Consider the following 13,006-nt stretch of genomic DNA (forward strand, 5'->3'; position numbering starts at 1 on the left):
CACGGTGGAACCCACATGTACATGGTTAGGCCACGATTGGAGGAAGTGGAGAAACAAGAGAACATTTGTTGTAGAACCCAGCAGAACCCCCTGCCAGCTCGACCCAATCTGCCACAGCTCTCCTGACCACACAGCTGCGTTTCTCCTGTACATACAATATAGCTTATTTTTCAATTATGTTGAACCTTCTTTATAAGCCGTACAATAGAACATGTTCAAACGTTTAAAAAAAATGAAAAAGAATAGTTAATATATTTCAGTGAAACTAAGAAAAAGGAACCTATGAAATAATTTATCCAAAACTAAAGATGAAATTATGTTATTTCTTGTATAGTGAAGCACTGATGTTCAAAAATGGGATTTTATACTCATGTTGGTTCTTTTTTTTCTTTTCTGCTGAAGCTGGGATAGACCCATTGTCATGAGGTTTATTCGGATATACTTTGATACTTTTTTTCTTTATTCTGTATTTTTTTTGGCTGCACAATCCCTGTATGAAATCCCTCGCCGATGGACAAGTTCAAAGAGGTCTTTTTTGCTCACAGGAAGCTCTTAAATCAATACAATAATTAATAAACTGCACTGTAAAATGGATATTGATGGTACCTGTCCTGTGGATTCAGAAAAATGAGTCCAATGCATAACTGGGTTTAAATGAATCAGCATTGCATGTTCAAAAAGAATCTCATTTGAGGCCTTTTGTTGTTTTGAGAAAAAAACAAAAGACAAAAAAAATATCAAACTTTTCAGTCCGATTGGTTTGAGACCGACGCTGTCATATCTCATTGTCTTTAGGCCATTTCTGTAATGTTTTTATCTTGTCTATCTCTGTCACAATGTAATTTCTTTTTTTCAAAGGGTTGACGGGAATCTTTGACATATCTGTTCATTTCATCTTCTCTGTTATTACAAAAGAAACCACAGTTTATCTGATGTGATCCCATCCACTGAAGACATTGTACCAACAGTAGATAGCGCCACATCGCTTTATTCCAGTCAGGTTGACTTGTTAACACGAGGAGGGAATTCTGCCTTAAACCCAGCCTGTTCTCTCCGACAGTACTACCTGTGAGCCGCGGTCAGACACACTGTATTCTGGGGATGCCAAATGTACTATCTTAAAAACAAATCTGTTGTGAAGACATCATACACTCCACCAGTCAGTTTTGCCTCAAGCCCATTCTGACACACATTTAGGACGTGGTCACCCACCTCCATTTCCATTGGTTACAAGGACCAAAATGTAAACAGCTAACTGAGCAGTTTGCTCCAATCAAGCATTCAATGAGAGCCTTTAAAGAATTTACATTGAGTTGTAGGTGACTTTGCACCATGTATATTTGTATCATAGATCATTACATTCCCAGCTTCACTATCTAGTTTCATCTATTCATATGTTCTCATGACTTGAACAAGCTGTTTTTTTTTGGTTTAAAACAGAGATGTAATTTGAAATGGCGTTGGCTCGGGTCCCTGATTCGGGGTGATATCTCCCATAGTGCTCCTGAACTCTGTAGTTCTCTAGTTCATTATATTCTGCTTAGACTAAAATAAAGCACAGTCCTGTAGAAGATTGAGCCTGCTGTGTCCTTCCTTTTGTATCTATTCACTTTGCTTTATTTAATAAATCCTGAAGGTTTGGATCAATCCTGGTGTGCATGCTTGACCCTGTTTGCAAAGACGTGAAGTGTTCTCTGTCCTCTTGTCACTTGGATTGTGGAGAGAATGCATTTAGGACATGTCATTGTTTTAATTGAGCTAACAGCGCTAACCATATCCGAATACCAAATTAGACGGTTAGTAGAAAATCGTTTAAAAAGGGCGAATAATGCATAATAAATGGAAGGGAGATTGGAAGAGGGAGGTGAATAAATTGCGAATTGATTAAAGGGAAATGGATATTCAGCTCTTGTCTCGTGGAGGTGTTACAGTGGAAACAAATTCAGGTGCCATGCCCGTTATCGTCTGTGAATAAGAAACAGGAGGTCAATCGATGAATCAGAGGTTTTCCTCATGCTGCGTTATATCGACAGAGACGTTACGATAAGGAGTCGGGTCACATTGAAGCCCGTGCATGGTCAGTGTCCTTTTTACGGCCCAGTCTCCTCCTCATTAACCCTCGAGTGTACCAGCAGTCACCAGGCGCCTGGAAACCCATTACAGCGGAAGGAAAAGTCCATACCATTGTGTCTCGCCACTAACGAGAGCCCACTGTGCACAGCCAGTGAAATCATTTAAAGGTCCCGTGTCATGGCCATTTCCACTGATCATAATTCCATTGTTGAGGTCTACTAAAATAGATTTATATTGTGCAATTTTCCAAACTCACATCACACCAGCTCGAACACACACACACACACACACACACACACACACACACACACACACACACACACACACACACACACACACACATACCCGCAGCCTGGCTGGGAGTTTGTGTGTGTGCTCAGACTCACAGCCTCGCCGCGTCCCGCCGTCTCAGGGAGGAGAAATCGGGGGAGCTGCAGCTGAGAAAAGATTGAGTGTGTGTGTGTGAGGAACGTAACGGCTCCGCGGATTGGTCAATTTGGACCAATGGGTATGGGCACATCACCATACCCAGGAAGAAAACAATGGAAAAAGAGAAATCTCCAACGAGGCAGCATAGACAGGTATTTTCTGTGTTAGAGTTTTACTCACTACAGGGTATACTTTGAGGGTTTGTGACGTTGCAGACCGTTTACATGCAGAAAAACCTTCATAACACACAAGGGGACGGGTGATAACCGGAAAAGCATGACATGGGACCTTTAAATTGTTTCCTTGAAAATCAACATGGTCCAACAATTTCCCGCAGCTTCAGCTGTCCATCACAACAAAGGGAAAACGTCAAAAGTCCCTGACAGTAATTGCTCCCAGAGCCGAGTATGACACCCCAGGGAGCATCAATGACCAAACCATCCCAAGACACCAAACACCATGTCTTGTTTATGGGCCTCTCCGGTGCGTCCGTGTAGTAGCATTGGTGTGGAAACAGATTTATGGTTGCTAAATTTGCAGGTGATAAAAAGGCCAAGAGTTCCCAGTCGAGGCTCTAACTCTTGGCTATTCACATTGACTCCTGTGCCGAGTCCCCGGGGACCCTTCCTCATTGTGCGGCAGACACTCCATGATTCCACATGACAAACTGGATTGTTCCTCGAGTGAGTCCTGCTGAATTATTTTGGTCCTTTCGATTGCATCTCCTACCCCTGAGATTTTCCTCTACTGTTCCCTTGGAGCCATAAGCCTCGACAGCCAGCGTTGTCGATACTCAATCTGTTCTGTAACCCCTAAAGCTAATGAAATGTGCTAACAGGGGTTTGTTTGTTTGTCTCCAGGAGGGGGGCCAGGGGAAAGAAAATGGAACAACAAGACTCTTTTGACAGTTCCATTTTTTCCAATGTTTTGGAGTGAGGGATAATCATGAAGTATGGATTGGATAGGGGAAAGTTATTACGTTTTGTTGTCTTTATCCTTGTTTGAGTTGTACAGAAAAAAAGGTCAGGTTGTTCCAAACATGGCTCTTTGCAGTTCTGGGATGTATTCTCAATTCTAACTCTCCAAGTCTGAGAGTGGGAACGGAAAAATCGTTTTGCTCACTTCTCTCAGCCTTGTATCCCTCTAAATCTTCAGTGTACATTTGACAAACACACACACTCTCCTGTCTGGCTCGAGTGTTTCTTCTGTATTTACTTTATTGGTGAGGATGATTGGGACTGGGTGATCTTATAAATCCCAAATATTTCAGCTGACAACACAGACACACAGCCGGTGTTAAAAAGATATGTCTCAATCCTTCTAGTGTCCTCAAGCTATTGTCTTCTTGATTTTAGAATAACATCATTCAGAGAAACAAATGTACTTTGGCCGTATTAAAAAATAAGCAGTGATAGGGATTTATCTAAAGCAGTGGCTCCCAACCCCAGGTTTTTTTTTTACATATAATTGTAACACAATACATGATTGTCACTAAAAGCCTTGTCTCTACATTACAATAAAATATAAAAAATAATTTATTAATTCATTTGAATAAAAATTCAAGTTAGTATTAAAGGCATAAAAAGACAGAAATGTATAATTCTTTCTTTAATAGAAATGTTTCTTCTGCGCGTAAAGTGTCCAAACCAGTCTTGTCTGGATAAGCGCATTTTTAAAACATAGTCGTTGTCCATGCCGGTTTCAGTTGGATTATTTGTCACAGTTGCTCCGATCAGATCGGTCTCCTCCATTTTGTAGATTATTTACGACTTTTGAATCCACACAAACACATCGGCTTACTTTGAGCATGTGTTTTAAACAGTTTAATCCCTTTGTGAATTGTTTCCACTTCCGCGCCGTCCTTTAATTTATTCATACAGCGGGAATCCAAATAAACTAATCCTGAGTCCAACAACCATCAAAGTCACTCCAATAGTGCTCCTTAATTACGCTTTCATCCTCCTTTAACACAATACTTCACATTCATCTAGTTTGTGACAGTAGTTGTTGCATTCCAAAAAAACAAAAACCCGCTTATGTGTGTGTGTGGGGGGGGCTCATTTGGGGGGGCTCTTGGGAAAAAAGGTTGGGAACCCCTGATCTAAAGTATGCTTTTCACAAATAACTAAGTACTAATAAGTACTCAATTAGTGACAACGAACTAAAACATGTTATTGTGTAATGTGTTACAAGTTAAACGCGTTTACACTGTACCTTAAATCATCATCACTATGCATGCATCCTTATCAATACATCATTATCTGGATCGTTTGGTTTAAAAAATATTCATTTATAATGGAGACCAATACCATCATGTCTACCTATCTCTTGTGCAGCTGACACTATTATGATATAATATATACAATTGACAGATATGCACCGCTGACCATTACTGTCATACAATTAAAATCATGCCATGCGCTTTATTATACCGAGGAATTGCTTTTCAAGTCGTGAATAATGACCTTTCAACTTCATAACTGTGTCTTACACAAATATTTACCATATTGACTTATCACCTGTCACTTGCCATGCGTTTAGCATTTTACTTTCATAGTCCATTAATCTATCAGTGCATCCATTACGGACACTCAAGCATTCGGGAGGCTGTGCACACTCCATCGGGCCTATTACCATGTTCCTTAATGGGAAACATGCTGCAAACACTGAGAATAAGCTGGGGCACTTAGAAACCTGAATGTGCTCTCAACACTGTCTTCAAATTGCAGATTTGCATAGAAGAGCAGTCATGCCACCTCTTCTCCAATTCTGTTTTTTAAACTACTAATAAAGAAAAGGTCCCTGAAGGAGGCTTGGCATGGCTAGACAAAAGCGGGGCAAATCTCAACCCCATCCCTCTTAACATGCAGATTCCAAAATAACAAAAGATTATAACTAAATGAAAGTGTGGAGAAGACCTGGGTAAGCAAAGCTACACAATCCCTCTCATCCTATTATGTATTACAAAAGCTTAATCAATATCTAATCAAGGGGAATACAGCATGCCGTGTCTTACAGAGCTCTTTGCTGTCAGAGGTGAGGTTGCCATGGTGACTGGACAGGTGTGGGAGAGCTTAGGCTGCAGTGGTATTGATGGAAATTAAGAAGCATTGATGAGACTTGAAGATGCTGGGATTGAAAAGGGAGATAATTAAAGAGAGGGATGCAGCGGGGGAGAGGGACAAAGGAGATGTAGGTGGGAGATACAGGAGGTGATGCAGACAGGTGTAACTCAAGGCTTAGCGCGGCTTTCCACAGGAATTACCTTCGCTACGATCAACAGCAAAGATTATTATAGAAAAAACAATGTCTTACAAGACCCGTTTATTTCTGTGTGAAATTAAAGTTGCATATTACTGTCAAGGGTTTCCAATTACCAGGATTTTCTTTTTGCCATAACATTACAACGACGATGGCAACTCAATTTATTTCTCAAGAACCTGACGAAGAAACCACACGCTGCAACAATTAAATGTGCAGAGGTACCAGCTAAATATATGTCAATCTCTCACATGACATGACAAGCAAAGCACCGACAGGTTCTTTTGAAATATGCCTCAAACTGCCTTGTAATTAAAAATATCAATTACATTTCTTATGAAGCCAGGTTACAGAAATAAAAGAAATTGAGGATACAGTATGGCTGAAAATACTTGTGAAAGTACATAATGGAAATTTGGAAAGTTATTTAATTCCAAACTTTTTTCAATTTGTGAAAATGTTATTCCTATTACAAATCATTGGCCTTCCCATGAGTAAATATCCACAAGGTTAACGCAGTTCCTATTAATTTACGTAATGTTTCCAACTGCATATATCCCTAAATAGAAAATAAAATGAGAGCAAACACATGCCCCTATTTTTACATCTAAATTCCTCTCCCTCTTTATCTGAGGTTAGTCACACGGTGGTTAAACGGAAGAGAAGATAAAGTGAGTGAGAATGAGCGCGTTAGAAAAAGGCACCAAAACATCTGAGTCACAGCCGCCCTGGGCCAACTCCAGATGAAGTCACCGCGTCGCACAGACCGCGCTCCAGAGGGAATCTTCTCGAGGCGAGCTGGACCTCTTGACTCGTCCGAGCGGCAGGAGTCCAGAAGGTTCTGTCCGTCCTGGCCCCGAGCCCTGCCCCATCCCACAGAGAGAGGGCTGCCCACACCTGATTAACACTTGAGATAATTGGTCATTACAGTCCCACTTCAATCAATGAGTCCAATCGAGTAATCAAGGCTGAGATTGAATGGACCCAAACCAGCTTGGCGCCCGCTGGGAGCCTCTAATCGGTATCGGGAAGAGAGCTGCTTTCATCTGTAGGTGTACGCAGAATAGCACTGTTGTGGTTAAAGCTTTTCAACCATAAAAGGTTTTTTTTTCTACTGCAATGATTGAGTTTTATGAGTTTCCTTGAGTCGTCAAAATCAAATCATGGGCATCATGCTAACAAAATCAATGGAATAGCATGTTCTTCCCTCGTGATAAAGTCGTATTTACTTGTTTCCCCCCCATACACTCACTTATACTTATATATGACCTTATGCTGTCCGACGCTCTGTCACACACACACCGCACTCGTCTCTCCAACCCCCCCTTGTTTAGCTGATGAATTAGCTCTGGCCTTTGTTCAAATCTCTCTTGGTATTTGGCGGGTCACTGTCGTTTAACCTGCCACCTTTCAGCTGTGAAATTCCGTCCATTCTCATAAATCACCCTGAAGTGTCATTACTTTCTGATTACAGTCTTAATCACACAAATACACAATTAGTGCTCCTCAAAACCGTCCAAATGCCCACACATGGATAGCTACTCATTCCTGAAACGGGACACACACACACACACACACACACACACGCATGTTTTATTGGACTATTATATCATATGTTCCATCACAGTTTGTAATTACAGTGTACAAGCATGCTCACCATCCTGTGCCTCGGATATTGTGTGTGTGAGCTCTTACGGGTGCACGGGCAATTGAGTGAGGGTGTGCTGACAGCTGAGCCGAGCTGAAGTGAAAGCACAATGCCCAGTGACAGAGAGAACAGAGGGATCAAGCATTATCATCAAAAACGACTCCAGTGCCCCCCACTGCGGCCTCACAGCTTCCTCCAGTCAAGCTGTTCGTGTGTTTGTTTGTTTGTTGTGTCTGTGTGGATGGTCCGTCTTTTTGAATCAATGCACAATGCAGCTTCTATTACCCGATGGGGAAGGAGACGAGCAGAGGACAACAACAAAGTTAAGATCATAAAAACACAAAAAGTGAGGACACCGTGTACTTTTGAAATAATTATTCAGATAGTCAAACCTGACTCACATCGTCATTTTTTCTTTACGGAAGCCATCGAGCCAGAAGCACATTAAAAAGTTCAACATACTGCTTTGCTATTACGCCAAAAGAGATATCCAGACATGTGTTTCTGCCCGTAATTCAACTGCGGTTGTCTCCTGGAGGAACTGGCACACACGAGGCCAGTGTGGTTCATAAAAAGACATATCACTGCAGGGAAGTGTGCCTAATTCTGCTCAGAGTGTCTCTCGTAAAGAGACATTGTGGCTAGCCTACTAATAGAGCTGTGAGGGGAGAATGATGCAACTCGGAGGCAATGCTTTAATTTGCCCTTGGTTTCGCACACGCGTCTAGGAACAGCCACTCTGGTCCAAAGCTGATTGGCCCGTTTACCTTTACACGCGGGCCAACCACTAGCCGCCGAGGTATGAGGTAGCTGGTTTTGTTCAGTTTTGTTTTGCTGGGTTACTTTTTCTCGGCCCGGATAGGTCAAATGAGGGAGATGCAATCGCTGTGGTAGTCGGTGTAATGCTCGAGTTTTCTTACATTCCTCAGTGCATACAGAGCCCTCCACATCACTTTTAAATGCTTAAAGTTAATCCTTATCCGAATATGTTTGCGGTTCAGTCCACCGGGTCCACAATGCCATTTGTATCTTAGCAACCTGTGCAGCAAAAGAGGAAGATCAGAGAAGCTACTTATTAACCTGTTGCTATGACTACACCGGCAGGCAATAACTCAGAAGATGCTTTAACCCTTTCTCTCTGGGCTGCCACCCCCAATCACCAGACAGATGGATAATGTTCAGAACATTTGGTGGAGGGGGAAGAATCAAAGCTTTCATATAGTTCCTTTCTGTGTGTGTCTGATTTCATTTCAACTGTGTGTTGTCTGTGTGTTTCTGTAGTACATCCCCAGCAGAATATGTTTGCTCTATAAACCAAATAAATTCATAACCCGTGCACCATCTGACCGAAAGCAGAGGGAAAGAACAAAGACATTTCTCCTTTTGTTTCCCTCCTCCAACTGTTGAGAATACTTTATTGCATATGCATGGGTGTAGAAGTCGCGCACAAGCACAATCATTTTTGACGTACCCATGTGACAGGGTGCAGATGTTTCCTTTTTTCTTTCTTTTTCGGTTTACCTCCAAACGGGGACAATGAGTGGTGACAAATGCTTTCCGCATGCAGGTTGGAGCGTGAGTGTGAACTGATTTGAATTGATGTTATTCCAAGAGAAATCAATGCAGGTTTTTTTTACAGCTGCAATTACGCCCCTCACGTCAATTCATCAGGAGATGTGCATGGGGTAATTGTTGGCGCCACGTCTACTGATGCATTTTTATTACGTTTCAATTAGGAATTGAATCCAATTAGCGGAGTCATTCCAATCAACCAACAGGGGTCTCCTGAAAGCAAGGTCTACAGTAAAGAGGCAGCAGAGCTGAAGGACAGATACTGAGCCTGAGGTCCATCTCTAATCCAACTCGCATTAGCTCTCCCCAATGCATTTGAACACATTACAAGCATAAGCAGTTATCTGAAAGGTGGTGAGAACAGTGTTGTGCCACCCATGTGCTGCATATTTTCTTTTCTTAATTGGATTTTCTTTTGCAAATCACAAACGAAAAAGCTCTTAATTAATTTTGCTATTTCTTTCCCTTTGTTTGGGTACATTAAGACATCAAAGCAATCACACTTCGGCAGCCAACAATTGAGATTTCAAATTCATTAACTTTCATTAATACAAAAAAAATACAAATCTAACAATGTAAGTACTTCTACAAGCCGTATGATTGTTAAATGACTTAAATCCAGAGATAAATGAAGTAAAACAACAGAGACTGCAGATAAGTTATTCATTGTTGACAAATGTGATACTAGTTTTATATTTCAACTATAACGAATAGGTGTTATTTCAACTGAATATATATAGTTGCTCTCGGTTGCACTCTCAAAGGAGATCAGAAGCCTCACCTCTAACTAACCCTGATATTTTCTCCCTCACCAGATGACACAATATCAGTGAAATACACACACAATAACCCGACCAGAAAGGAAAATTCACAGGGGTGTTACACACGGTTTATTTGCTTGCGAGAATTATCTTCCTAATAACATTGTCAGAAGCGATGGGCACGGCAGAGCAGCCGACTCAAAGCGAGCTCACCGCTTCGCTTTCTGAGGTCGACATCTCATTCTATGACATCATGTTAATATCTTCGTCGTTTTTTTAATAAACTGCTGAAAACTTGTTCTGAGGTAGACAGACGAGAGAGGGGCGATGGTGGCTTTGATCTTGGGGCAGAGTGAGGCGGTGGCGGTGTGCACGGTGCTACTGCCCCCTGGGGGAGAAGACGGGGATAATCGTAGCTGGGAGCGGCAGATGGCTCCTGCAGCATCAGCACTAAAGAACACTCTTTCTATCTACCAACAAGAAAACTCGTGAGGAATAAGCACTCTCATGGGTTTCTATCAACACCATACTAAACGGATCAGGCTTAGAAAAAAAAAAAAATGGACAGCTTGTGTAACTCAGGTGGTTATATGGCCATGAGCGATACTACAAAAAGAGAGTTGTTGGTGTGGGAACATGTGAAAGGAGGTCAAACCGGTCCAAACCCGACATTCTTTGAAGAATCGGTTCCAAAGTAAGTGAGTTACATTTAGATTTTTGCTTATGAAGGTTAAACAAAAAAGGTGGACTATTATTTATGTCCACAACAAGACACCTAACCCGTCCTTTCTCAAAGTTTCTTATTGTGTTTTTCTCTTGTTCCCACTCCCATTGGGAAAAGCCTGCACAAAAAGGATCCTCTGATTGAAGCCATTAGGGCCCCTTTTTTATCCATCAATTTTTGTAACGTAATAGCAGGCTTTTCAAGGAGTCAAAAGGAGATTCCCACCTCTCTCTTTTCCTCTGTCGGATGCACAAAAACACACACACACACACACACACACACACAAACACAGGCAGAAAACAGACACACTGAATGTAGCTGTGGCAAATGGAGGTGTTCAGATTGCCTACTTAGACTGGTACATTATCCTTTTTGCGTTTACTTTTCACTCGCCGCTCTCATTTCCAGCCTTTCTTCATGCGCTATCTTTGTGCCTGTGCTCATGCGGCCTCAGGCAGGTGTGTGTGCGTCTATTTCCTCTCCTCATTGTCCCATCTCTTGTCATTCTTTCACCCGTCCCTCATCTCTCTGCCATCATCAAGGACCCGGTGGCCTCCTACGTAGCGCCAGCGGAGAGAAGGGTCTGTATCTCGGCAACGCACCTAGCAACCGCTCCTCGTAACTATGGATTATAACCTGTTGCCAAGGGAGACAGAGATGGAGGATTGATTTTTTTTCCTTTTTTTTTCTAGGGATGAAATTCAAAGTGAATAAGACGCATGAATAAACAACGCATCAAAACAGAGCAACTTACATTTAATAATACTGACTTTATTCACGCTTTTATCCTTGAGATTTATACTTATCTTGATATAGATTAGAAAAGATTAGCCGACAGATAAGCATAGGAACCTGAACTGAACTGCTTTTTGTGTAATACTCGGAGGATAAACGGTTATGGACTATATAACGCATTAACATTATTCATTTGATTTATTTGATCGCAACATAAAAGTGGAATCAAATTGTGTTTTGCTTGCCTTACTATTTAAATCAACATATCCTGACATATTTCAGCTTTTAAAAAATAACTATACATTATTTTGAGAGCAAAATACAAAAATAGTTTCCTTTAAAAATATTGTTTATTATGTATATACGATTTAGATTAACCTGAGGACTGATGTACAAATACAGAGTCAAATATTGCATTATTGTTGTATTAACAATTTTTTATTCTTTCTTTTCCTGTCTTGTGCTTTGACTTCCTAATATTGGTCTGTGTTGAATGATCTAAGGTTCAGCTTTTATCCGTGATCATTGATTTACTTGCTGTTCAAATAAGCACCGAAGCAGCTGAAAACTGGTATGAAAGCTCGCACATTGGTAAAAAATAAAAAGCAAACAGAGCCCTAATAAGAAAAGGGGACACACATACACTCAAACACACAATCCCTTCTCTCTCTCTTCATTTCTGTGCTTCTCACCCATTCTCTCTTTCGCCCACTCTGATGAGTGCTTTTACATGGCCACACAAACTTGTCATTAAACTAACCCACTATTTTCCATCACCCCTGAGCTAAATTACCACACTCTGCCTGGCATCCTGGACCAGCTTGTGGATATGAAAGCCCACAATTCCCCTGCTATCACCTCTCTGGGCTCTCGCAAGCGCACTAATGATAGCCTGCCACACACACATTCCTGCAGTGCTGCCTCGACTCCATGCTGAACAGGTCAAGTTGTGTGGTCTTGTGTTAGTCATTATTGTAACTCTGCATCTACAGGAGGAACATCTATGAACTATGGCTACAAACAAACAGTATGCACACATATACTATTGAAAAAACATCCATAACATTCATCTGTTTGCAACTTATATCAATATTCCAATTACTTGTATACAAACTATTCTGCACTATTTCTACTATATTCTATTTTATTGTATTTACTTATTTGCACTATTTTATCTGTTTCATTGTGCTGCACTGTTGGAGGACCTAAGATGTCCATTGTCATATCTACACTGTAGCTATATGTACACATGACAATAAAAGCCTTGAATTGAAAACATACATTTGACCTTTTGTATTGCATTGTGGTTGATGTTTCAACTGTCCTCCATGTTGGACTGCACAGTTATGAACACCACCTTATTTCATGAACTTTAATGTACTGCAATATGCTATTCAAAACACTATTTCAATTATATGTAATGCTAACATTTAATAGCTTGATTTAGCTTGAAATAGTTCAAATAGCTTTCTTTTTAACATATCATACCAAATGCATGCTTTCACAATACTTTAAAAAAAAAGTATCAACATTAATATATTCACTATACTTTGTTTCCAACATATTTATTGGCATGATTATAATTTTGTATTTGTTTGAGTCGAATAACACTATATGACTTTACCATAATGCCTTTTATTGTGTGTTTTCAATAGTGTATTATTGCAATTATTATTAAGACATGTACCATAATAAATGACATTATACTAGGCAATGCTATACTATAGGTATGGACTGTAAACTGTATTTCAGTCAGACAACTCACGTGTTTCTTAATATGTTTATTATAAGCAGCATATAGTT

Source organism: Pseudochaenichthys georgianus, chromosome 3 (genome assembly GCF_902827115.2).
Source record: "Pseudochaenichthys georgianus chromosome 3, fPseGeo1.2, whole genome shotgun sequence".
NCBI lineage: Eukaryota > Metazoa > Chordata > Actinopteri > Perciformes > Channichthyidae > Pseudochaenichthys > Pseudochaenichthys georgianus.